The 22933-nt window shown below is 40.6% G+C and overlaps 1 protein-coding gene across 3 annotated transcripts in view; it reads right to left on the reverse strand.

Annotated features, from left to right (window-relative positions):
* Fyn (FYN proto-oncogene, Src family tyrosine kinase) overlaps nucleotides 1–5726 on the reverse strand; it is a 200314-nt gene extending 194588 nt beyond the window's left edge. For 2 of the 3 annotated variants that reach the window (XM_046429929.2, XM_058574384.1), the window contains exon 1: nucleotides 5675–5707. The gene's annotated coding sequence lies outside the window, so the exon portion shown is untranslated. Of the gene's footprint in view, nucleotides 1–5674 lie in introns of all 3 variants that reach the window. The other variant, XM_046429928.2, reaches the window with a different exon arrangement.
* Between the last annotated feature and the right edge of the window lie 17207 nt (nucleotides 5727–22933).

The raw sequence follows: 22933 nt of genomic DNA on the forward strand, positions 1-22933 counted from the left end.
TAAAAGACTACAAACTTGATGACTTTGCCAATTTGAACAAGTCATTTGAACTCTCTGTACTTCATTTTTTTTTCTCACAAATAAGTTATTTTACATATTGGACTACATGATATCTAAGATTCTGGGTCCCATGACATATGCTCTTGAAAACCTCTGCAAGAGAGTCCCTCACAATTCTATGTTCTGCGGATTTTGATATGTACTTCTACCTGGGCTGGGGAGTGGCAGATTTTAAGATTTATACACTTTCATTCCCCTAATGCTACTCTGCTCCGGCTCAGAAATTGTTGGTGCTAAATCCAACAGCACTTTTCATTCTGTATCTTGTTATCTCTGCAGCCCTGGATATGAACTCCCCCAGGTCTGTCCAACACTTCGTACCTCTCCCACTCAGGGCCTGTACTCCTCCTGCATTCCTGGGCTCACTCTGGCCCTGTCTGCTCCTTATACTCCATGTACTCTCCCTGGGTGAACTAACCCACATCCATGGCTTCAAGAATCTGTCACTTACTACTAACAAATTTATATTTGAATTCTAGCCCTCTTCCCTTACTCCAGACCCATGTATGCAATGGAGACACCTCCACCTGGAAGTCCAAAGTGTCTGTGATGACATCTTCCCTTTGCACACACCCAGCTTACTGTACTACCTGTTTCCACTATCTCCCCACCTCATTTCCCAAAGACCCCTTTTCTATGCACCTCCATATCACTCTTTCTCACCCTATCCCCACTTCATCCCTTCCATTTTGACCCTCACCTATAGTTCATCTGAGTTTCTAGTAACTATCCTCCCTGAATCAGTCGACCTGGCTCTGACCAAAGCCCCACACACTATGGCCAGGTGATACTTTTAAAATCCAAAATAGGTCAAAGTCACGTCTCCACTTATAATTCTTGAGTAACACTTATAAATACTTATTAGAATCTTCTCAATTTCTTCTCCAGCCCTGTATTCTTCCTTTTTCCATCTCTCTACCACCCCATTGAGTCGTGAACTAATTGCAGCATCCCGAAAGGTCTCTGCCTTCACCTTCTGGGTTGTTCTTTCTGGAGCAGTGGCCTTCCCACATTTAACTAACCAACTCCTACTGCAAGATACCTCTTCCTCCAGTCTTTACTGTCTGGTCGCCCCACCTCTTTGCTGTGCATACTCTCTGTGTCCTGTGTATGTACCCCTAGAATCAGCATGTATAATATTGTCAGAGGCTTCCTCCTTTCTCAGTTGAGCCAGTAGGTAAGTTCCTTGAGGCAGGATCACAGCCCCCCCCCCCCCACCTTTTGCTCCCAAGCACTAGTTCAATGTCTGGCAAATTGTAAATGCAGACAATTCACCAATTCATAAAGACCTATCTATATAGAAGGACCTGTGCAGAAGGACCTAGCTTAAAATAAAGAAGCACAGAGAGTGAAACTACTTCCAGTATCAACATACTTTGATTTTCCATTTTCAAATTTTATTTTTTGTTTCCCAGATGAATATCAGACGAGGGTCTAAATAGAAGAAAGGAAGGTAGGGATGGATACTTTATTAGATATAAAGTTCTGTTTTCCATCAACCAGAAGTCTCAATTTCCAAAGTATGCTAACCACCCACCTCCCTTGTGAAAAATGTCTTATTCCTATCATGACTATAAACATATGAAGTATTTTGAACTGCCCAGTGACTTAGTAGAAGGGCTTTGGAACCAAACTAATTGAGCCTGATTTTGACTCTAGCACTTTGTAGCTACATGATCTTTTGAGTTAGTTACTAGTAAGTTACTGAAACTTGCCCATTCGTAAAATGGTGATTATAAGTGAAACCACTTCATATCATTATTGTTAAGATTTGAGCTTAAACAGTACATGACACACCGTAAATTATCAATGTTAGCTATTTTTTACTATTATTATTATTATTATTATTATTATCTCTTCTAGTACACACTGAGCTTCTGAAGAGCAAGGACAGCAGGAATATTCATTTCTACAGCCCCATGTCCCCCAATGTCTTACACAAAATAACATATTAGGCTGATGTTTGCAGAACTGATGAATAAAGCAAAATGTTCACAGCCAAAAACAGAAAGAAAGAGCATTATTAATTATGATTACAGGCATGGGCAGAATTCAGAACTGCTGCAATAGTTTGGAGACCTGTGGAGAACAGGGACTATCCAGAACACTAGCAGATTCCCCTGTTCCTGGAGGTCTGAAAGCTCAAAACTTCCAAGAAATGCACAAGACAGACAGCTGCTGATGAAGGGGCCCAGGTGGAGTTGAAGAGCTGAGCTGGCTGGGCGTCTGGCCTTCTCTTTGGAAACTTCATGTCCCAGTGGTAGAGCAGTTGCCTAGCATGCACAAAGCCCTGAGTTCCACCATCAGCATGGCCATGGGGCAATGAGCTTTACCTTTCCTATTCTGCTTCATTTCTTCTTAAGGACATGTGATTTCCAAGGATCCCACTAGCCACTATGGAAGTCTATAAAATCACCAGACAAAGATCGAGGCCAAGGAAGGTGCTTCTGGACTAAAAACCACCACATCAAAGTCAACACAGGAAGTGACAGATGGACTATATGATAAGAGATTACTGAGTGAGAAGTGGCCCCTTAAAATTTGACAAAAAGCAAGGTTTCTGAAATATGATTAAGATGAAAATATCTGAACTTACAAAATCAAAAGAACAAAAGCAAGGATGGGTGTCGGCTCTTAGATTTCCATTTAATTTAATTACCATCAGCCAACAAGCTTCTTGAGGGTAGTGGATATACCTTGTTAAATGGGAGTGTTTGGCAGAGCTGTTCATCAAAAATACATTTCTTGTCCTTTTTTTCTGGACACATGGCTTACCTACATTTCTCAGGGTCCCTTGCAATTAAATTTAGTCACATACATAGCCCTCATGTTTGTACAAGTGATGTGGGTCATTTGTAGGCCAAGACATTTTACAAGTGGATACATCTCTTCATTCTCTCTTTTGCCCAGTCAGCTAAAACAGGCTACAATGAAAAGCCATGTAATTGTGCAGCTACAAGATAGGGGCAAGGGACTCAGAATTGCCAAACAGAAGAAAGCCACCCAATGACCAGAAACACCCATTTTGGACTATTACATAGGCAAGAATAAATGTGCATTGCTTTTGAACGATTGTATGTTTGCAGGCCTATTTGTTACAGCTGCTAACATTATCCTAATTAAAACAGGTGTCCATACCAATGATCTAACTCATATTTGTTGATTGTTAAATGAACCACTGATTACCTACTAATGTAATACTTGGTAGGAAATGAGACAAATAAGATTAGGCTCCTTTTCTCAATGTACTGACCAAATTAATGGTAGAAACAGCATGACAAACATAATGCCTACTGCTAATATTTGAAAACAACATTGCTCAAAAAAGAGTTAATGAAGTCTTCAGAGGGAAGATGACATTTATGACAGACTCCAAAGGTTAAAGAGAATTTTTAGCAAGACAGATTAGGTTGGAGACTCCAACCTAAGACTCCAACCTGAGAGAAAAGTAGAGTGTGCATTTGTTCACATTCAACCTTATCATTAAGTCTCTTTAACTTGGTCAACAGAGTGCGAGTTTATTGTGCACTGACTTTTCTTTCTGGGTCTGGCATCCAACAAACAAGTCTTTGTTTTTACAGTACCCTCATTAACTCTATTGCTTTTTTTAATGTAAAAAGTTCCACCATAAACGTCCTTAGAAAGCACAGAAGCAAATGTTTAATGAATCATAATAACTCTTTTCTGATAAAATTCTTGAAGAACAAACTTGAGACTGTTTTGTTACTTGCTATAGTACTAATCTTAGGAAACAACAGGCCCAACATAAGTTTTGACAATATTGATTAAGCACATGCCACCTGTTTACAAAACAGAACATTAAGTCCAAATTTTTCATTAACACTTCTACTTTAAGAGGTACATCAGATAGTCCAAGGTTCAGCATTCTAAATCTTCTGTTCAGAGCTAAGTGCCCCAAAGCCTCAGATAGTTAAACTACTTCCTCTAAAAGACTGTGAGTTTCTTCAATTGAAAGCACAGTGCCCACGGGGTAGGGACTGGGGAGAAAGACTGGACAAAGAATGAAAATTATTGTAGTTGCTTGGGTGGTAAGAGGAAGAGTGTGGGCATCTGAAGGCTACCATGAAGCAAGCAAGACAGTCTCCATGGTCTTGCAAGTGCCAATTCAATGCAGGTCCTCAGTTACTTAGTTGAATAAAAGAGTGAAACAGCATCATTGGGCAGACCAGATTTCATTTCAAAAGACTCCAGCAAAGAGGCCTTAGACTAGATAGAAGAAACAAGTCAGGTTTCCTCACTCCTGTCAAACACCAATTTAATTCTAATTCAGAAACAAAATTCTTCTGATCCTACACCAATTTACCCTATCCCAACTCTTATAACTATCCTCAAAAAGAGAAGGGGTAAAATGAGGGAGTGGGGAGGTTATCTTAAAAGTAAACTCTCAAAACAGCTGGGATAATTTCCCCCTTAAATCTAAGACACATAGCAGCTGACAGTCTACACTACTGGTCTATGAACACAGCAAAATGCTGCCACCTGCCACCCGGCATCTAGGGGGCCTTTCTTTTTTTGGTAAATGTGGCAGGAAAGACTCTGAGAGAAGATCAACTGCTTCCTAGGAAAGAAAGGGAAGCCCTAGGGAAAAGAAACAAGAAGCATGGAGCCGATGATCCTTGGGTACTTTGTGTGTCTCCTGCTATGCACTGAAAGGGCTCTTTGTGTGTTACACACACACACACACACACACACACACACACACACGGGCGAGTCTCTGTGATTTATTGGGGGAAGGAGAAGCTAGAAGGGTGATTTGATTATGCCTCTTCCCTAAGTGTCCCAGCAAATACCGCCTGGGCCCAAGCTCGGTGGCCTCTTCTGGCCCAGTCCCCCTCTGCCTGTAGCAGCAGAGATAAGAGAGGGGAGGAGACCAAACAAAAACAACCATCGATCTAGGGAAGTGAAGAGGAAATTCAGCGAGTGAGCAGGGAAGGGAGGAGAAAGGAGCTAGAGAGAGCAGCAGGGGTGGGGGACAGAGGAAGAGGAGGGAAGGCTCCGACACAGGGGAAAGGGGAAGGGTGGGTGGGTGGTGGCACAGGAAGAGTGAAGGGGTGGATGGGGGAAGTGCAAGGGAGGTGCCAGAAATAGGCAGTAGGATGCGCTGGGGAAGGCGACGGCCGCCGAGGGAGGAGGCCCAGAGGTGGAGGAGTGGGGCAGGGGTTGGGTGGGGAGGGAAGCAGCACGGGGCATCAATTATTAAGTGATTACATCATCCTTGACATTAAAACAACACACACAGCCCTAATCCCCACGGGGGGCCCCAAAAGGAGGGCGGGGGAGGAGTCTGGGCCAGCCTCGCCCCCAAGCCAATTCCGACTCCCACCCGGCGCCGGCTAACAGGCGAAGAAATGAGCCCCCATCCCTGCGCTACCTCGGGACCGCACCCCACAAAGGTGTCCTGCGACAGGGCCTCGGGAAGACCCCTAGTGCTGCCAACTCTCCCGCAGCCCCGCGGGGTGCCCCAGAGGCGGCAGTGGCCGAGGGACTGCAGCGCGGGGCCCCAGCCGCGGGGGCCGCCCTGTGCGGGGGCGCGGGCGGCCGGGCGTCTCCGCAGCATCCCCGTGGCCTCCAGAGGCGCATCCCGGCAGCTTACCTGTGCGGCGCTCAGGCTCCGAAGCCCATTCACATGGTCCACTCCCCGCCCTCCTTCGGCGCGGCCGAGGCGGGTCCAGTAGCTCCGCTGCGGACCCGGGAGCCGGTGGGCCCTCCGAGATCTCCGAGGGGGCGGCGCCGGGGTGTCCCCGGCCTGGCCGCCGGATCCCTCCCTGGCGTGAGCCGCGGCTTTGTGTGCGCCCGGAGAGTGCTCGGTGCACGGGGAGAAGCGCCGTGCGCCCGGACAGCGGAGGACGCCGGGCTTGGAGCGCAGCCTCGCCTCTGCTCTCGCGGCCGACCGGCGGGCGGGTCTCGGCGGCCTCGGGCTCGCGGCGACCCCTCCTCCTCTCCCGCGGCAGCCCCCTCCCCGCCGGCTCCGCTCCTGACAGATGGCGCAACTGCAACGACGCGCCGCCGCCGCCGCGGCTGCTTGCAGCTACTCTCGCTGATGCTCGGGCCCCTCCAGCTCCCGAGGGGAGCGAGGAGGGGGCGGGGCATGACCTGAGAGTGGCAAGTGGCTCTGCCCTATCAAAGGGCCCCTTGGGAGCTGCGGGCCTCAACCATTGGTGTGTGGGACGGGGGCGGAACGGCCATGGGTGGTGCCGCCGAGTGGGTTGAGCGTTACTGTGGCAGCGGGCATCCTGGCGTGCGTGCAGTGTAGGGTGTGCGAGAGGATGCGAGGCTGGAGGAGGATGTGTGTGTGTGTGTGTGTGTTAAGGATTGTGCGGAGTTGTGAGTTGGTGGGATAGGGCAGGAGAAAGAAGCGAGAGCATAAGCTGCAGTTTCTGTTTTGCGGTAGGTTGCAGCTACTACTAAGAATTGGTACTTGCCATTCCCCCCAAACCATGGGATCCTGCCTCATAAAGGGATATTTTGCCTTTTTTATTTGAGGGTGGTAGGATAAGATGGAAAGGGTTAGAGAGTGGTAATAGCAGTGTATCCTCTGGTGAAACTAAAATTAAAAAAAAAAAAATTAAAGTGCGGAGCAAAGTAGAACCCTATCACAGAACCTTGGAAAAACTAAAAAGAACCCTGGAACCGTCCAACGAATAACCAGGAGAAAGAAAATTTGAAATTAATATTATTTCATCAGTCTCCTACTTTCCTGAGCACGCATATATATTTCTCTTTGAACAAATATCTGGAGGAAAAATTACTGAAATGAGAGGTCCAGGCAGCCAGTAAGGAACCCCAAATCACAGAGTAGTGGTTTCTTTGTACATTTTCCCTCAAAATCACGTGTAATTGGAGCCATTGGTTTCTTATGACTTTCACACCCCTTATCCCCCCATATTCATCCCCCCCCCCATATATATGAACGAGTCTGAGCTTTTGCTCAGATTTTCCTTGATGAAATAATTGCTGGTTTAGTTTACGGTTAGAAGTCTTTATTTCCTATCCAGCTTTTCTATGGCAGGATGTAACTTCATAAAAAGAAACACTTTGGCTTCCTGATTTTCTTTATAGGTAATTCCTGTTTACTGAAAGCTCTACTTCAAGGCATGCTCAGAATCATTCTCCTTAATGATTCTGGCAAAAACCCTATCCTTCACTCTCAGCAAATCTTATGTTAATGTTCTAAGAAATATGAGTGAATCAGCCTTAGCTTCTAAATTCAAAATCCATAATATTACCTTTCCTGCCCACTATTTTTTACTGTAGTTTAAAAACATCAGTCACTTTTGCAAACTTTTTTCCTTCTGTACACAGTACTTTCTTTGAAAAAAAAGTGCAAATATTTATTAAATTATCTCCATTTTGTAGATGATGAAGCTAAGAAAATTAGGAGTTTAGTAATTAATTCAATATAATAATGTATGTGATTACTGGGGACTTTCTCCCCTTTCTCCTGAAGCAAAATGGTAAATCAAAGTACATTTAAATTGAGCATCTGGTAATTCATTCCATAGTCACATGAAATGGAATCATAGCTAGGACTGGTATATTTTCATATAAGAGAATGCCAACTTCAACTATTCAAGAATTGCCTATCTTGACCAGGCGCAGTGGCACACCCCTGTAATCCTAGCAGCTAGGGAGGCTGAGACAGGAGAATCATGAGTTCAGAGTCAGCCTCAGCAACGGCGAGGCACTAAGCAACCACTGTGACCCAGTCTAAATAAAATATAAAATAGAGCTGGGGATGTATCTCAGTGGTCAAGTGCCACTGAGTTCAATCCCTGGTACCACAAAAAAAAAAAATGCTTATCTCAAGAGAAGGGATAGCCTACCATGGCTGTCCTAGGTTTATTTAGATTAGAATGGAGAGACTGTTGCCTACAATAATGGTTGTCAAAATTGAGCATTAAAATTGCCTGAAGAGGCTGTTAAAACACAGACTGCTGAACCACACTGCCAGAGGTTTTTTTTTTTTAGAGAGAGAGTGAGAGAGGAGAGAGAGAGAGAGAATTTTAATATTTATTTTTTAGTTATCGGCGGATACAACATCTTTGTTTTGTATGTGGTGCTGAGGATCGAACCCGGGCCGCACGCATGCCAGGCGAGCGCGCTACCACTTGAGCCACATCCCCAGCCCCAAGAGGTTTTGATTTAGTAGATTTGAGATTTGGCTGAATGATTTGCACTTCAAACAAGTTGCCAGGTGGTGTTGCTGCTGGTGGTGTTCTGGGTACCACACCTTGAGAACCACTGATAAAGAACTAGGCTCTCCAATGCAGTAGCCACTAGGTACAGTGGTTGTTATGTACATAAAATATACTTCAGTACTCAAAAATTGGCTCATATAAGTTGAAATATGCTGTAAATATAAAACATTCAATTTCAAAGATTTAGCATGGAAAAATGGAAAGTAAAATATTTTTATATTGACTTCATGTTTGTTATAAGAGTTATATATATATGCTAAATAAAATATATTAAAGTTTCATGTCTAATATGTGTAATATATTTAATAAATATATTAAATTTCACCAGTTTCTCCTCCTCCTCCTCCTCCTCCTCCTCGTCTTCCTCTTCTTCTTTTCTTGTTTTGTGGTTCTGCGGATCAAACTCAGGGCCTTGCTCATGCTAAGCTACTGGTCTAACATACAGCTGCACTCCCTGGCCTTCTTTTGCTTTTTAAATGTAGCTGGAATAGCATTCAAAATAACATGTGATTTGCATTATATTTTTATTGAACAACACTGGTTCAGAGTTCTCTCTGATTTCGACTTCACAGGGCACATTGATGAGGCAGTTCATTTCTCCTTTCTGAACTTTCATGTCCGCATACATAAAATGGGGGAAATAACAAAATTGATCTTGCATTCTTCCTGTGAAAACTCAATGGACATCGAAGCATTTGATGCACACCTTTCTTCATTTTATAGGTACGCTTTCATATACTCTAAGAAAAATCACTCCTAGATAGAGATCTTGGAGTTTCATGCTCAGTTCAATCTATCCCTTCAAGAAATCTGGAGTAGATGGTAAGTTGTTTGGTTGTTTATAATTTCTTCAGGAAGGGTCACTTTTTTAGCATCTGCAACTCTAATAGCTTCTTGATCTAATTAGTGGACAAAAAGAAAGACAAATGATTAAAATGACAGATTAATCAGCTCCCACGGAGACTTCCTTCTCTGTTTTGTAATCCTCTTCTTACCTTCCTTTTTATCTGCCACTATTCTTAAGTGTAGCCTTAAGTGGATTTGGCCTCCTCGGGAGGATTTGTTAATGGTCTGAACAAGTGTATAAAGCACTGCAAAAGATTTGGGTCCTATTGCCCATTTTGATCAACTCTGCAGGTCTCCACAGAAAACTTGGTTAAAGATCTAAGACACTGTCCCTGGCCTACCCAAGGCAAGTCATGTTGTCCTTTAAAAGCCTCATGTTGTCCTTTAAAAACTTCTTATGGGAAGTTTCTGTTATACAATGTAGACATTTCTCTTTCATTTGATTGTTATTGGTTATTTTTTCTACTTCTTTAATTTTTTTTTTTTGTGTGTGTGTGTGTGTGTGTGTGTGTAGTGCTGGGGATCTAGCCCCAGGCCTCTACCACTGAGGTATTTTCCTGGCCTTTTAAAATTTTTATTTTGAGATGGTCTCACTAAGAACTCATGCTGCCCTCAAACTTGTAATCTTCCTGTCTCAGCCTCCTGAGTACCCAGAATCACAGGCATGTACTACCACCCCAAATTTCTTCCTTCTGTTCTGGCTTTCTTATTTTGTCTCAGCTGAATTTCCTATTCCCTTGCTTTCAAAGTAATATTTTTCTTATTTTAAATTGTATGAGTTTTATCTTATCATTTTAGTTTTAATCTCAAGTGTCAACTCAACAGCAACACATGGCAAACCTAAGAACCTTTGATATAGAGTTCTTACAAGTGAAGAAAACAAAAATTAGCACTCAAGTAAAAAATATGTGCAAAGGAAATGCATCTCTGAATAGCTGATGGATATAATAGCTGAAGGATTCACTTGTTTCCAAAACTATGTAAAGATATAGTATGCTTCAACTGACTAATTGGCTGATGACAAAAGGATGTGGGGAGATGGATGCCTACACCCTAGCAGTTGAGTATGAATTGGTACATTTCTGGAGGGCAATTTAATAACATTTGTGAAAACACTGTAACAAAGTATATACCTTTACCCAGCAGCTCCACTGCTGGGAAAGAATGCAATAAATTTGCAAAGATGAAACCACAATGGGAATAATGAGAATATTATTTATCCTAGTGAAACATTGAAACAAGTTCATTACTATAGGCTTTGATGTATAAATTGTATTAGAATACTACATAGTTGTGAAAATGATGATATTTATTTATTTAAATGGATTTTCACCATAAGTTAAGAAAAAATTAACAATGAATGAGTATTATATTTATTTGTGTGTGTGTGAGAGTGTTTTTACATTTATAGCTCCATTACTTTAAAACTTATCTGTATTTTAAATTTTTCATAGTAAAAATATGCAGGAAGCACATACACAAAATTTATTTATTTTTTCCTCTCCTTTTATTTGGGTACCAGGGATTGAACCCAGGAGCACTTAACCACTGAACCACATCCCAGCCTTTTTTTTTTTTTTTTTTTTTTGAGACAGAGTCTTGCTATGTTGCTTAGGTCCTCACTGAGTTGCTGGGGCTGGCCTCTAACTTGTGATCCTCCTACTACAGCCTCCTGAGTTGCTGGAATTATAGACATGTGCCACTGTGCCTAGATTCTTATACTTAACAATTTTACCCAAGTTGTCCGACTGTAAGTCAACTTTGTTTTGTTTTCTTTTTTCTTAATTGTCTCAGCTTTTTTGAATTGTACATTTATTATATGATTAGAGGAACAATAAAAACTGATTTTAAACTTGTTTCTTCTTTTTCTACTTTATTCCCCACCCCCTTTCTTCTCTGCCATTTTCCCCTCCCTTTTGAGGGAGCATCTCCTTGAGGTGGTACCAAGTAGCCAGGGTCAGTGAAGCCTTCTGTTCCCTCAACCCAGTCACCCTTCCAGCTACAGATGGATATTTTGTGACTTGCAAGACTGATTTAAAAAAAAAAAAAAGTTCCCTCTGAGAGCAGGACACAATGGTCTGGTACACCTGATTTACTGTTTAACTCTTGCTTCTGATACCTCATATCTTCAAATCCTTATGTAAAGAGCTATCTAATTTAAAAATCTATGACCTTCAGAGCATGGAAAATATGTTTATGGCATAATGGGTCAAAGCTCTCCTGGAGTCAGCAGGAGATAGGTCCTGGGAAAACTCAGGTGGGACAGACACTATATCCAACCTGAGCTCAGGGAAGGTGGTATGTGGTGCCCCTGGGAGAGGCTTAGCCAAGCTCTTAAAGCTGGGATTCTAGCTTTTCGACCTTGTTTAATTCTGCCCACACTGGACTGTTGTTCCTCCTGACAGTCCATAGCTGGGAGGGTGTGTTTCTGCAGCTCCCTTCCCTCTTAAAAAGGTGGAGAGTGGGCTGAATAGTCAGGAATGATTATGAACATGGTTTTGGAGCCCAGGTGTACTGGGCCTCTGCTGGCTGCTCTCGGTGTATCAGAGTCAGTGCTAGGCAAGCCAAGCCTACATCCCAACCTGAACACAAGGGTGTGTTGATTGGAGATGGCCTTTTAAGTCTTTACCCAACTTACTAAGGGAGGCCTGGATTGTTATCTGGGAGATTCAAGTGACTGGGAATGGGACTGAGTCAACCTTGATGAACTATATGTAGCCCCTTCTAATGTCATAGAGTTAGCTTCAAATAGACCTCCTTTCTGTAGGAGTGTAGGAAGAGAGGCTTTTCTGTCATAAAGTGACCTGTCCCTTTCATTTACATCCTAAGCAGCCATACCTGTCACCTATGCTTTCTCACCTCCTCATTCTTCTATATTTTGGGGTTCTACTCTATGCAGTGATAGTTTTTGAGATTCTGCCTTTAGACTCCCCTGTTTGCAGGAAATAGTTGGTTAGGTTTGATCATTTTTGGTCAAACTGAGCCTGACCTTTTGCCACCCACCCCTGGGAATACACTAGAACCACACTGTGAAGACAGCAGGTGTTTTGGGTGGTCTTTTTTGTGGTTGTTTTGTTTTTTGTTGGTTATGTTTTGTTTGATCTAATAGAGCTCTGATAATTCAGATGCTATAATTCAGATAGTCCTAAAGAAAAAAAAACTGATATCTCAAATTTTCACTGAGTGGTCGTCATCTGTATAAGACATGGATCTTATAACATGTAGCTTGCTACTCTCAAGAATTCAAATATACTCTCAGGTTGTCAAGGGTAAAACCAAATGGAAGGAAGAGAAAATTCTTTTATCAGTTAAGGTTCTTGGTCACAAGCATTAAAAACTTACTATGTCTCATTCAAGCAGAAATGGGATTTATTGGAAGGTGATTGGGTGACTTGGAGGTAGACTCAGAGAATAAGCAGCAACCAGGAACTGTACCAGGGGAACATCTGAGAACTGGTTAGAACAAGCCTGTACACTGCCAGAGACTTCTGCTGCTGTCAGGGATAAAACCACTGCATGTTCTTTCTAAGCTATCTCTTTATCCTAGTGTCACTTGTTGAAGACCCAAATTCCTTGATGGCAACACCCACTGTGCTGACCATACCATAGCTATGAGCTGGGGTGGGAGAGAGTTGGGGTCAGGAGGTAGAAGAGTGGGAGAGGAGTTTTGTTCCTTCATCTTCTGCAGAAAATGATGAATCCTTGCCCTCACCCAACTAAGATAGCAGGACTCTCCAAAAGGAAGAGAAATGAGATCCTGGGCCAGAATTTTTTAAACAATAAATGTCCACTGAAATTGCTCATCTGAACTCGACCAAGTGTTTCAGACTGAGTGTTGCTACTTCTTACACAGGATTTTCTTCCTTTCAGGCATGATTCTGTTCCCTGCCAAGAGGAAGATAGGCTAGGTCCCACCCTTACGTTCCCTAAGCAAGGTATACAATATCTGTCTGGACATAGTGTTCAAACATGTTTAAACATGTTTGGCCTTTTAACTTTTATTTTATCTATGTTTCCCCAGGGAGGGTTAAATGTCTCTGAGAGTGAATGTCAGGATTTACAACAGCTCTTATAGGGATGTGAAACTTCCTATGATTGGGAAGATTGATGGAATTTTTACCCTTTCTCCCACCCTGAGGGCTAGCATGAGAGGTTCTGTCAGTCTTAGTTTCTTGCTTTTTATACTTCTTCATGTAGGAGACATTCTTTTGGGGTTGCCCAGCTCACAAGGACTCCTTCTTCTTTAGAAATAGTTCCCAATGCTCAGTAGTGACTCCTGAGCCATGTCTGCATGAAGGGACCCTGAAACATACCAGCCCAGCTATAGCCAACTGATTAATGTTAGGAGCCAAGAATGTATTAAGCCTTTGAAAATTGGATCAAAGCTATACAGATATTTGTGCTTTAAGCAATACCAACTGCTTTACCACACCATCCCCAGATCTCTATGGTTTTATATACAAGATTTACTTCTCTCTCAAGTTACAGACAAACTGGGTTTTGATAGGCAACTGTTCACAAAGTGATCCAGAGGCCCAGGCCCTCTTCAACCAGGATTTCACTGGATTCTGTTTATACAAATGGGAAACAAGGGGAGAGAGGGAATTGCATGGCAGATTTTGGGGATCAGACTTTAAAGCGACACACATCATTTCTGCTTACATTCTATTGGTCAGAACTAGTCACATGGCCACACTTATATGAAATGGAATCTAGAAATGCATCTTGTGAGTTCCTAGGAAGAAAAGGGAATGGTTTGGGTGAGTATCTCCTCATGTGACACATTGGGAGACAGTAAAACTAAGCAGTACTCAGGGAGACATTAGATACACAATTCACAGAGATACAGTTTACACTTCACATAGATATAAAATATAAAAACAATATAAGTATTAAAATAAATTTAAATAACATCAGCTATTCTCCTCTAAATTTCATTTTGGGTATTGCTTTACTAAGTTGGCCAGCATTTTGTTGTGTTTAAACCTAGCAGTCCTTATCAAGCCAGATTCTAAGAGGGCAAAGATGTTTTTGCCATGATGCATGTCAGATGGCACCAGTTTTAAGTTTGCATCCATTTGTTCATAGTATGTGAAGGGAAAAACTTCTTTGAGAAATCCTAGGTGTAATTTTCATCCCTTAGAAATGTTAGAGTTTTAATCCTCATGGTTATACTTTGAAAATACCTTATTTTTTTGCTCACTCCCCATTTTCTCCAAATTTCTGAAGGCAGGTTCTAAGTGAGCTGTACTAAAGTGGAGGATGGGGGTAAGGGTGGTGGTGGTGAACCTTCCTATCAGATCCAAAGAAGTTAAGTCTGTTTTAAGGCACAATCCAAGTACCTCAATTAATTTAAGTACAATCCAAATGCCTCTATTTATTAACATATATTTAATACATTTTCAATATTTTATGATTACAAAAATGCTGAAATTGTTGTCTATTTTTATACATAATTTTGTTCATGTATAAAAACATATCTGGCCACCGTGAACATAAGAAAAGATGTTATTAGATAGATATGGAAATATCTTATTAAGTCCAAGATGAACTCCCATAGATATATTTTGTGAAATGTATCTATGTGAAAAAAATATATACATATATATCCATCCCCACTTGGGTCTGATTGTCAGAACCAAGAATAAGAGGAGAAAAACTACCTGAGGTGTATGAAACTGGAAAGGGTGGATATGGAATCCCAGATCTCTGTTACATTTTGCAGGTTTAATTTTTCTAGCTTACAAATCAAACTTAAATGCCCTAAATATCTAAAGTCCTAGACAATCTGAGGAATCAGTGCTTCCTCATATGATCCATGAAATCAAAAGTGAAATGAAAATAAAGAAATAAAGCAGCCAGAGAAGTTCTCAAATATACTTTAACTTACTCATGAGCTTATAGAAATTAAGCTCATTTTAAAGCAAGAAAATCAAGTTTACTAAGAATGGTTTACTGGAAAATCATAAAATATTCCATACTAGGTAAAACTAAAATTTATTTCATCATGCATTTATCATTTTTTTAAAAAAGCTTCCTTTGAATAAACTATGTTCACTAAACTCTTCCTCTTTCTCTCTTTCCCAATAAATAGAGAAACATTCTATTTCTATTCAAATCTGAAATTAGATAAAGACATTCATCTCACCATTAATACTTAACATTGTTCTGAAAATACTAGTAAATTCAATAAGACGATAAGAAGAAACCATATGTAAAAATAATGAAAAAGAGACTCATTTTTTATTATTTTCTGTTAATGCAATTGTCTACCTGAAATACCAAGAGAATCAATTGAAATACTATTAAAACTAACAAATAAATTCACTGTGAGAGCCAGGTTCCAAAGACACTTAGGTAAGGTTCTAAATACAGTGAGTGAAGTGAAAAATTGTGTAGAGTCAAATCACCTTGAAAATCCTCTAAATTACCCCTGAAATAGTTTGCATCCATTTGTTCATAGTATGTGGGGGTGCAACTCTAGATGCTGTGTCTGTACAGATGTGTAAAATATTCAGTAATTTGCTGCAGGTAAGATATATATGTAAAACTCCTTAACAGTTCTAATTTTTGCATGCCAAGAACTTGTGTGAATATGTTGATATATGTATATCTCTTCCATAGGAAAAAAATCAGTAACTTTTACATATCTAGTTAGAAATTTTTAAAAGTTTATATAATAACTATAAAAAATAAGTAGGGGTTATGTCTTAGTTTGGGTTCCCCTAGAAACTGATCCTGATACAATGAGTTGTTCATTGAAGAGGGATCCCAGATAATCCAGCCTGAAAATGAGGGGAAGGGAAGGAAGTCAACAGAGGGAGAATATAGAACCATCCAGCGGGGTGCTGTCTGGGATGTATAGTGAGTAGACCTCAGAGTCATTCCAACAGAAGCCCAAAGACTCTGGGTGTATACTCACTCTTAGCCAGGGCTATTCATGGAAACAGAACCTATAAGATAACAATTATATAAATATGAATATATATGTTTACACATGTGTGTATATAAACATACATGCAAACACACAAACATATATGTACCTCTCTTTGTATCTCTCTGCTTTTGTCTCTATCAAAGAAGATGTCAATCACATGAGCTATTATGAGGGACCTGCATGAAGGCTGAGGATCTGAGGTCTCTGCAAGTAGGAGACCCAGGAGAGCTGGTCACAAACTTCTCAGAACCAGAGGTTCTCAAGGTGTGAGTCACAGTCAGGAGCAGAAGACTGAAGTCCCAGTTCAAGCAATCAAGAGTGAATGTCCCCTTCCTCTGCCTTTTTGTTCTATTCAGGCCTTCAGTGGATTGGATGATGCCCGACCACAACCAGGAGAGAAATCTACTTGACTCAGTAGAAATCTACTTGAAATCTACTTGACTCAGAAATCTACTTGACCATCACAGACATGTTTAGAAATACTATTTAATTGGACACCCCATGTCTCAGTTGACTTGACATAAAATCAACCATCATACCCACCCAGGTACCATTGTCCTGGAGAACATAAAGAACAGCTTGTCCTGTTGGGAGGCTGAGTAGGCTCCAAGGGTCAGAAAAGATCCCTACAGAGGGGCAGGGATGCACGGTAAGTTGCCCCTGGCAATTAGATGGAAATGTCAAGAGCATTTAGAGAAGTGGGGACTGGCTGTGCCTACCATGTTAACCTAAAAAGAGTGGAATCTATTTGTAAAAAACCACACACTTTTACTGAGAATCATAAATTAAAAAGAATTAAATGAAGAGATGGACCATGTTCCTGGGAGGGAAGACTTAATAATGTTAGAATTTCAATTTCCCCAAATTAAACTATAAATCAAAGGCAATTTCAATTCAAATTCTACTGAGACTTTTTTTTTCATTTTAAGTTTATCTGGAAGGAAAAAACATGAATGAGAAGAGGTAAAATTTTTTGAAACCTTGAGTGTAGATAATGGATACTGGCCTTACCAGGTAACAAAACTAAGTGTTGGTTCAGAAATCAACACAAGTAAAGGAAACATTTTGAAAATTGCTGGAACACAACCAAATATTTATAAGCATGTAACATATATTACATGTATCATTTTTAAAAAGCCATAAATGAAGGGAATATCAAGTAAATATTACTTAAATAAGTTATGTCTTGTATCAAGTCATATGACAGAACAAATCCTATATAAATGTAAGATTGAAATGTAAATAAATAAAAATACTGAAGTGCCACAAAGAAGAAAATGATAATGAATTTTTTTTTGCTTCTTAAAATGAGTAAGTCCAGTTTAAGCTTGCTACCTCAGATTGAATTCTAGAAGAAAAAAGGATAAAAATGAGTACATAAAAGCAAAAACATCTGTAGGCCAAAACACTGCAAAGAAAACATGAAAAAAGAAAGTATTAATATAGGCAATATTTAAAGATTACTTACATTTCTTGAAAGTCAACAAGGAAATATTAAAGAACCAATAAAATTAAACTAGGTAAAACATTCATTTATCTATTATTCAGCCAATATTTTTAAGAGCCTGTTACATGGGAGATGTTGTGCTAGTCATTGGATATATGCTAATGAATAAAATGCTGTATTGTGCCCTTTCCTGGATCTTAGAGTACAATAGGTAAGACTTGATTGACAAGAAACAAATATATAGCTAGCTGAAGTTGCATACACCTGTAATCCCAGTGACTCAAGAGATTGAGGCTGAGGCAAGTTCTAGGCCAACCTGGGTAACTATTGAGACACTTTTTCAGAATAGAAATAAAAATAAAAAGGGCTGAAGATCTTGCTCTATGGTAGAGCACCCCTGAATTTAATGCCCAGTATTGCAAATATGTAATTACAAACTGTCCTAAATGTAATGAAAAGACCAGTCATAGCAGAATGACAGAGAAGACAGAGGGGCAGGACTTTAACAGAAGTCTCTGAAAAGTGGCACATAAACAAAGTCCTTTAGGGTGAGAAGCAGCTTGCTAACTTAAGCAGGTGGGAGGAGTGGCAAGACATTTGAAACAAAAAATAGAAAATAAACCAATGTGTTAGGGTGGTATGGAGGGAGGCCTTTATGACTTGGATGTGAGGTGTTCCCCAAAAAACTCATGTGGCAATGCAGAAATTTCAGAGATAAAATGGTTCCATTTCAAGAACTGTGACATAATCAGTGGATTAATTTATTTGATGGATTAATTGAATGGAATCCTGAGTGGTAACTATAGGCAGGTGGGCCATGATTGGAGGAAGTAAGTCACTGGGAGCATGACTTTGGAGTGCATAATTTGTTCCTTGCTCCTTCCTTTTCTCCCTCTCTACTTCCTGGCTGACAGCTTTCCTCTGCTGCTCCTTTCTCCCATGATGATCTGCCTTACTTCAACAATGGAGTTGGCTGACCATGGACTGAACTTCTGAAACCATGAGCCCAAAACAAAATTTTCCTCCTCTAAGTTGTTCTTATTGGGTATTTTGGTTACAGTGACAAAAAAATGACTAACACAGAGACTGAAGAGGAAAGGAAAGGTCAAGTTGTGCAGAAACACATAGAAGACAATTACTTGGGAATTTATTTTATAAATTACGGTAATACAATAAAAGGTTTTTAAGCAGAAGAATGACCTGATCCAATTTTACATTAAAAAAAAAAAAGTCTGTTACAGGGAGACTGGATGTTGGAGGGATGCAGACATCTAAAAAAAAAAAAAGGGAGGTTGTAGTGGTGGTCTAGGCTAGGTTTGGTGATGTTAACTTGGACGGATGTTTAAAGAGGAGATGGAGAAGAGTAGAAGGGTCAAAGTATGTTTTGGGAAGAGAAACAACAGAATTTGTTTATGAGAAGAATCATAAACAATCAACAACAATCATTCTTGATTGTTCTCTGACCAATAGTTCTGAAAATAGTGGTGACATTTCCCAAGACAGTGAAATCTGGGAGAAGAACAGGAAGAAACCATGTCTGTTTTAAAACCTGTTAAATTTGAGATTCCTCCAAGTAGATACATCCAAGTAGAGATGGTACTGTCAGTTGAATGAGTGAGTCTGGAGCCCAGAGGGTTGGAGATACAGATGTGGTAATTAGTGTATATGCTAATTAAAGTCATGGGGAGTGAATGAGATCAACATCAAAGAGGGCCCAGGTCTGGGACACAAGGTTAGGAGTAGAGGAAGATACTGATAAGGAACAGGTAGGGAGAGAAAGAGAAAACCAGGAAGATACAGGATCTTGGAAGTTAAGAGAAGGATGATTTAGGGGAAAAAGTGATAGATGGTATCAAGACTGTGCTGCCCAAAGGTCTGGAGAAAGAAGATCAGTAAAAGGATTCTATGACGAGGAAGTGCAGGTCGAGAGTCATCCTCAGTATCAGGGACTGGTTCTAGTCCCTCATGGATACCAAAAATCTGTTTACTCAAGTCCCTTATATAAAATGGCATAGTAATTTCATGTAACCTATTTGTGTTCTGCTGTATACTTTAAGGCATCTCTCAGTTATTCATAATACCTAATATAATACAGATGCTATGTGAACAGTTGTTATGCTATATTGTTTGAGGAATAATGACAAGGAAAAAAAAGTCTACACTTTTTGGAATAGATGCAATTATAAAATGTATTTTTGATCTGTGACGGTTGACTTTGTGAACATATAAGCCAAGTATGCACCTCTTGAAGAAATTCTGGAATAGGCACATCTCAAGGCAAAAACACTGATGTCTATGAACAAATGACAAAGCATGCCACCTCAATAGTAACTCATGAAAAGCAAGTTAAAGTAGAAGAGGCAAATCTTTTTTAAAACCACCAAATTCCCAGGGTGTAGGCTCCCTATTTACCTCTCTTATTGTTTCTTTTGCTGAGAAAAAACTTTTTAGTTTGAGTAAGTCCCATTTGTTGATTCTGGTTATTAACTTTTGTGCTATGGGTGTCCTATTGAGGAATTTGGAGCCCGACCCCACCGACTGTAGATCGTAGCCAACTTTTTCTTCTATCAGACGGCGTGTCTCTGATTTGATATCAAGCTCCTTGATCCATTTTGAATTCACTTTTGTGCATGGCGAGAGAAAGGGATTCAGTTTCATTTTGTTGCATATGGATTTCCAGTTTTCCCAGCACCATTTGTTGAAGATGCTATCCTTCCTCCATTGCATGCTTTTAGCCCCTTTATCAAATATAAGATAGTTGTAGTTTTGTGGATTGGTTTCTGTGTCCTCTGTTCTGTACCATTGGTCCACCCGCCTGTTTTGGTACCAGTACCATGCTGTTTTTGTTCCTATTGCTCTGTAGTATAGTTTGAAGTCTGGTATCGATATACCGCCTGATTCACACTTCCTGCTTAGCATTGGTTTTGCTATTCTGGGTCTTTTATTTTTCCATATGAATTTCATGATTGCTTTCTCTATTTCTACAAGAAATGCCGTTGGGATTTTGATTGGCATTGCATTAAACCTATAGAGAACTTTTGGTAATATCGCCATTTTGATGATGTTAGTTCTGCCTATCCATGAACAGGGTATATTTTTCCATCTTCTAAGATCTTCTTCTATTTCTCTCTTTAGGGTTCTGTAGTTTTCATTGTATAAGTCTTTCACCTCTTTTGTTAGGTTGATTCCCAAGTATTTTATTTTTTTTTGAAGATATTTTGAATGGAGTGGTTGTCCTCACTTCCATTTCAGAGGATTTGTCGCTGATATACAGGAATGCCTTTGATTTATGCGTGTTGATTTTATATCCTGCCACTTTGCTGAATTCATTTATTAGCTCTAATAGTTTCTTTGTAGAGCCTTTTGGGTCTGCTAGGTATACTCACACTTCAGATAGAGCCCTAATATCCAGAGTATACAAAGAACTCAAAAAATTAGACAATAAGAGAACAAACAACCCAATCAACAAATGGGCCAAGGACCTGAACAGACACTTCTCAGAGGAGGACATACAGTCAATCAACAAGTACATGAAAAAATGCTCAACATCTCTAGCTGTCAGAGAAATGCAAATCAAAACCACCCTAAGATACCATCTCACTCCAGTAAGATTGGCAGCCATTAGGAAGTCAAACAACAACAAGTGCTGGCGAGGATGTGGGGAAAAGGGTACACTTGTACATTGTTGGTGGGACTGCAGATTGGTGCAGCCAATTTGGAAAGCAGTATGGAGATTTCTTGGAAAGCTGGGAATGGAGCTACCATTTGACCCAGCTATTCCCCTTCTTGGTCTATTCCCTAAAGACCTAAAAAGAGCATGCTACAGGGACACTGCTACATCGATGTTCATAGCAGCACAGTTCACAATAGCAAGACTGTGGAACCAACCTAGATGCCCTTCAATAGACGAATGGATAAAAAAAATGTGGCATTTATACACAATGCAGTATTACTCTGCATTAAAAAATGACAAAATCATAGAATTTACAGGGAAATGGATGGCATTAGAGCAGATTATGCTAAGTGAAGCTAGCCAATCCCTAAAAAACAAATGCCAAATGTCTTCTTTGATATAAGGAGAGTAACTAAGAACAGAGTAGGGACGAAGAGCAGGAGAAGAAGATTAACATTTAACAGGGATGAGAGGTGGGAGGGAAAGGGAGAGAGAAGGGAAATTGCATGGTAATGGAAGGAGACCCTCAGGGTTATACAGTGGAGGAGGTAGAGAGAGAGGAGGGGAGGGGAGGGGAGAGGTGGGGAGGGGGGAGGGGGGAGGATGGGAAAGGCAGCGGAGCACAACAGACACTAGTATGGCAATTTGTAAATCAATGGATGTGTAACTGATGTGATTCTGCAATCTGTGTATGGGGTGAAGGTGGGAGTTCATAACCCACTTGAATCAAAGTGTGGAATATGATATGTCAAGAAATTTGTAATGTTTTGAACAACCCACAATAAAAAAAAAAAACCACCAAATTGACAACATATTGGATGTGTTCAAAGAGAGAGGATGTGCTCTTCCACACACTACACCAAAGGGATTGTAAATTCTCATGACTTTTCTGGAAACTTGGCTTTGTACTAACCATTTCGACTCAGCAATTCATTCCCATGAACACCTCTGAGGAAATAATCATGGATGCGTGCAAAAATGTGGCTGTATTTTTGCCTTGGTGACATGTAAAATAATGAAATGCTGGAAACAACTGAAACAGCCCAACAATAAGAGACCAGTTAGGTTATAAAACAAGGGGGAATCTATTGCTCTCATCTAACAAGAAGTCTAGTGAGAGACAGTTGCTGGCACCGGCTCAACTTGGTGGGGTCATCAAGATGAGGACCTTTTTGTCCTCTTGCTTTATTTTTCATGGCAGCTTGGCTTTTCACCTGAGGACTCACCCCCTGATGGTTACAATATGGCTGCCACAACCATAGACTTTACAACATTCATAGGCCAGAAATGGTGGGGCGAGGAGTGGAGGGAGGGACCAGGGTGAAAAGGAACTTTCTCCTTTATATTCCTACAGCTTTTTACCGGAAACAGCATTTCCCAGCTGACTTCCCCTTACATCTTCTTGGAAAGAATGGATCACATGCTCATCTCACCATGGACCAATGGCCACAGCTATCTTTCTTGATATCAAAGGCTCTTAGCTAAAGGGTTGAACAAAATAGGAGATGTGTTAGGTAGGCACTATGGAGTCTGCCAGTATCTCCTTCTCATGACTTCTGAACCACAGCACCTTCCCCTCTCTCATGATGCCTCTGCTCTGATGTCCATTCTATCAATCCTGACAATTTTCCCACAACATTTCTGACAGGGACCTTGCAGACAGAACCACTGAGTCTGTATTCTGCAGACAAATCTATTCACCAGTTAAGTTAAAGGAAAAAAAAAAGCTGTTCTATCTTCTTTATTACCTC

This window comes from Marmota monax, unplaced genomic scaffold (genome assembly GCF_021218885.2).
Source record: "Marmota monax isolate L192 unplaced genomic scaffold, Marmota_monax_Labrador192_F-V1.1 WCK01_AAM20220418_F8-fsc00276, whole genome shotgun sequence".
NCBI lineage: Eukaryota > Metazoa > Chordata > Mammalia > Rodentia > Sciuridae > Marmota > Marmota monax.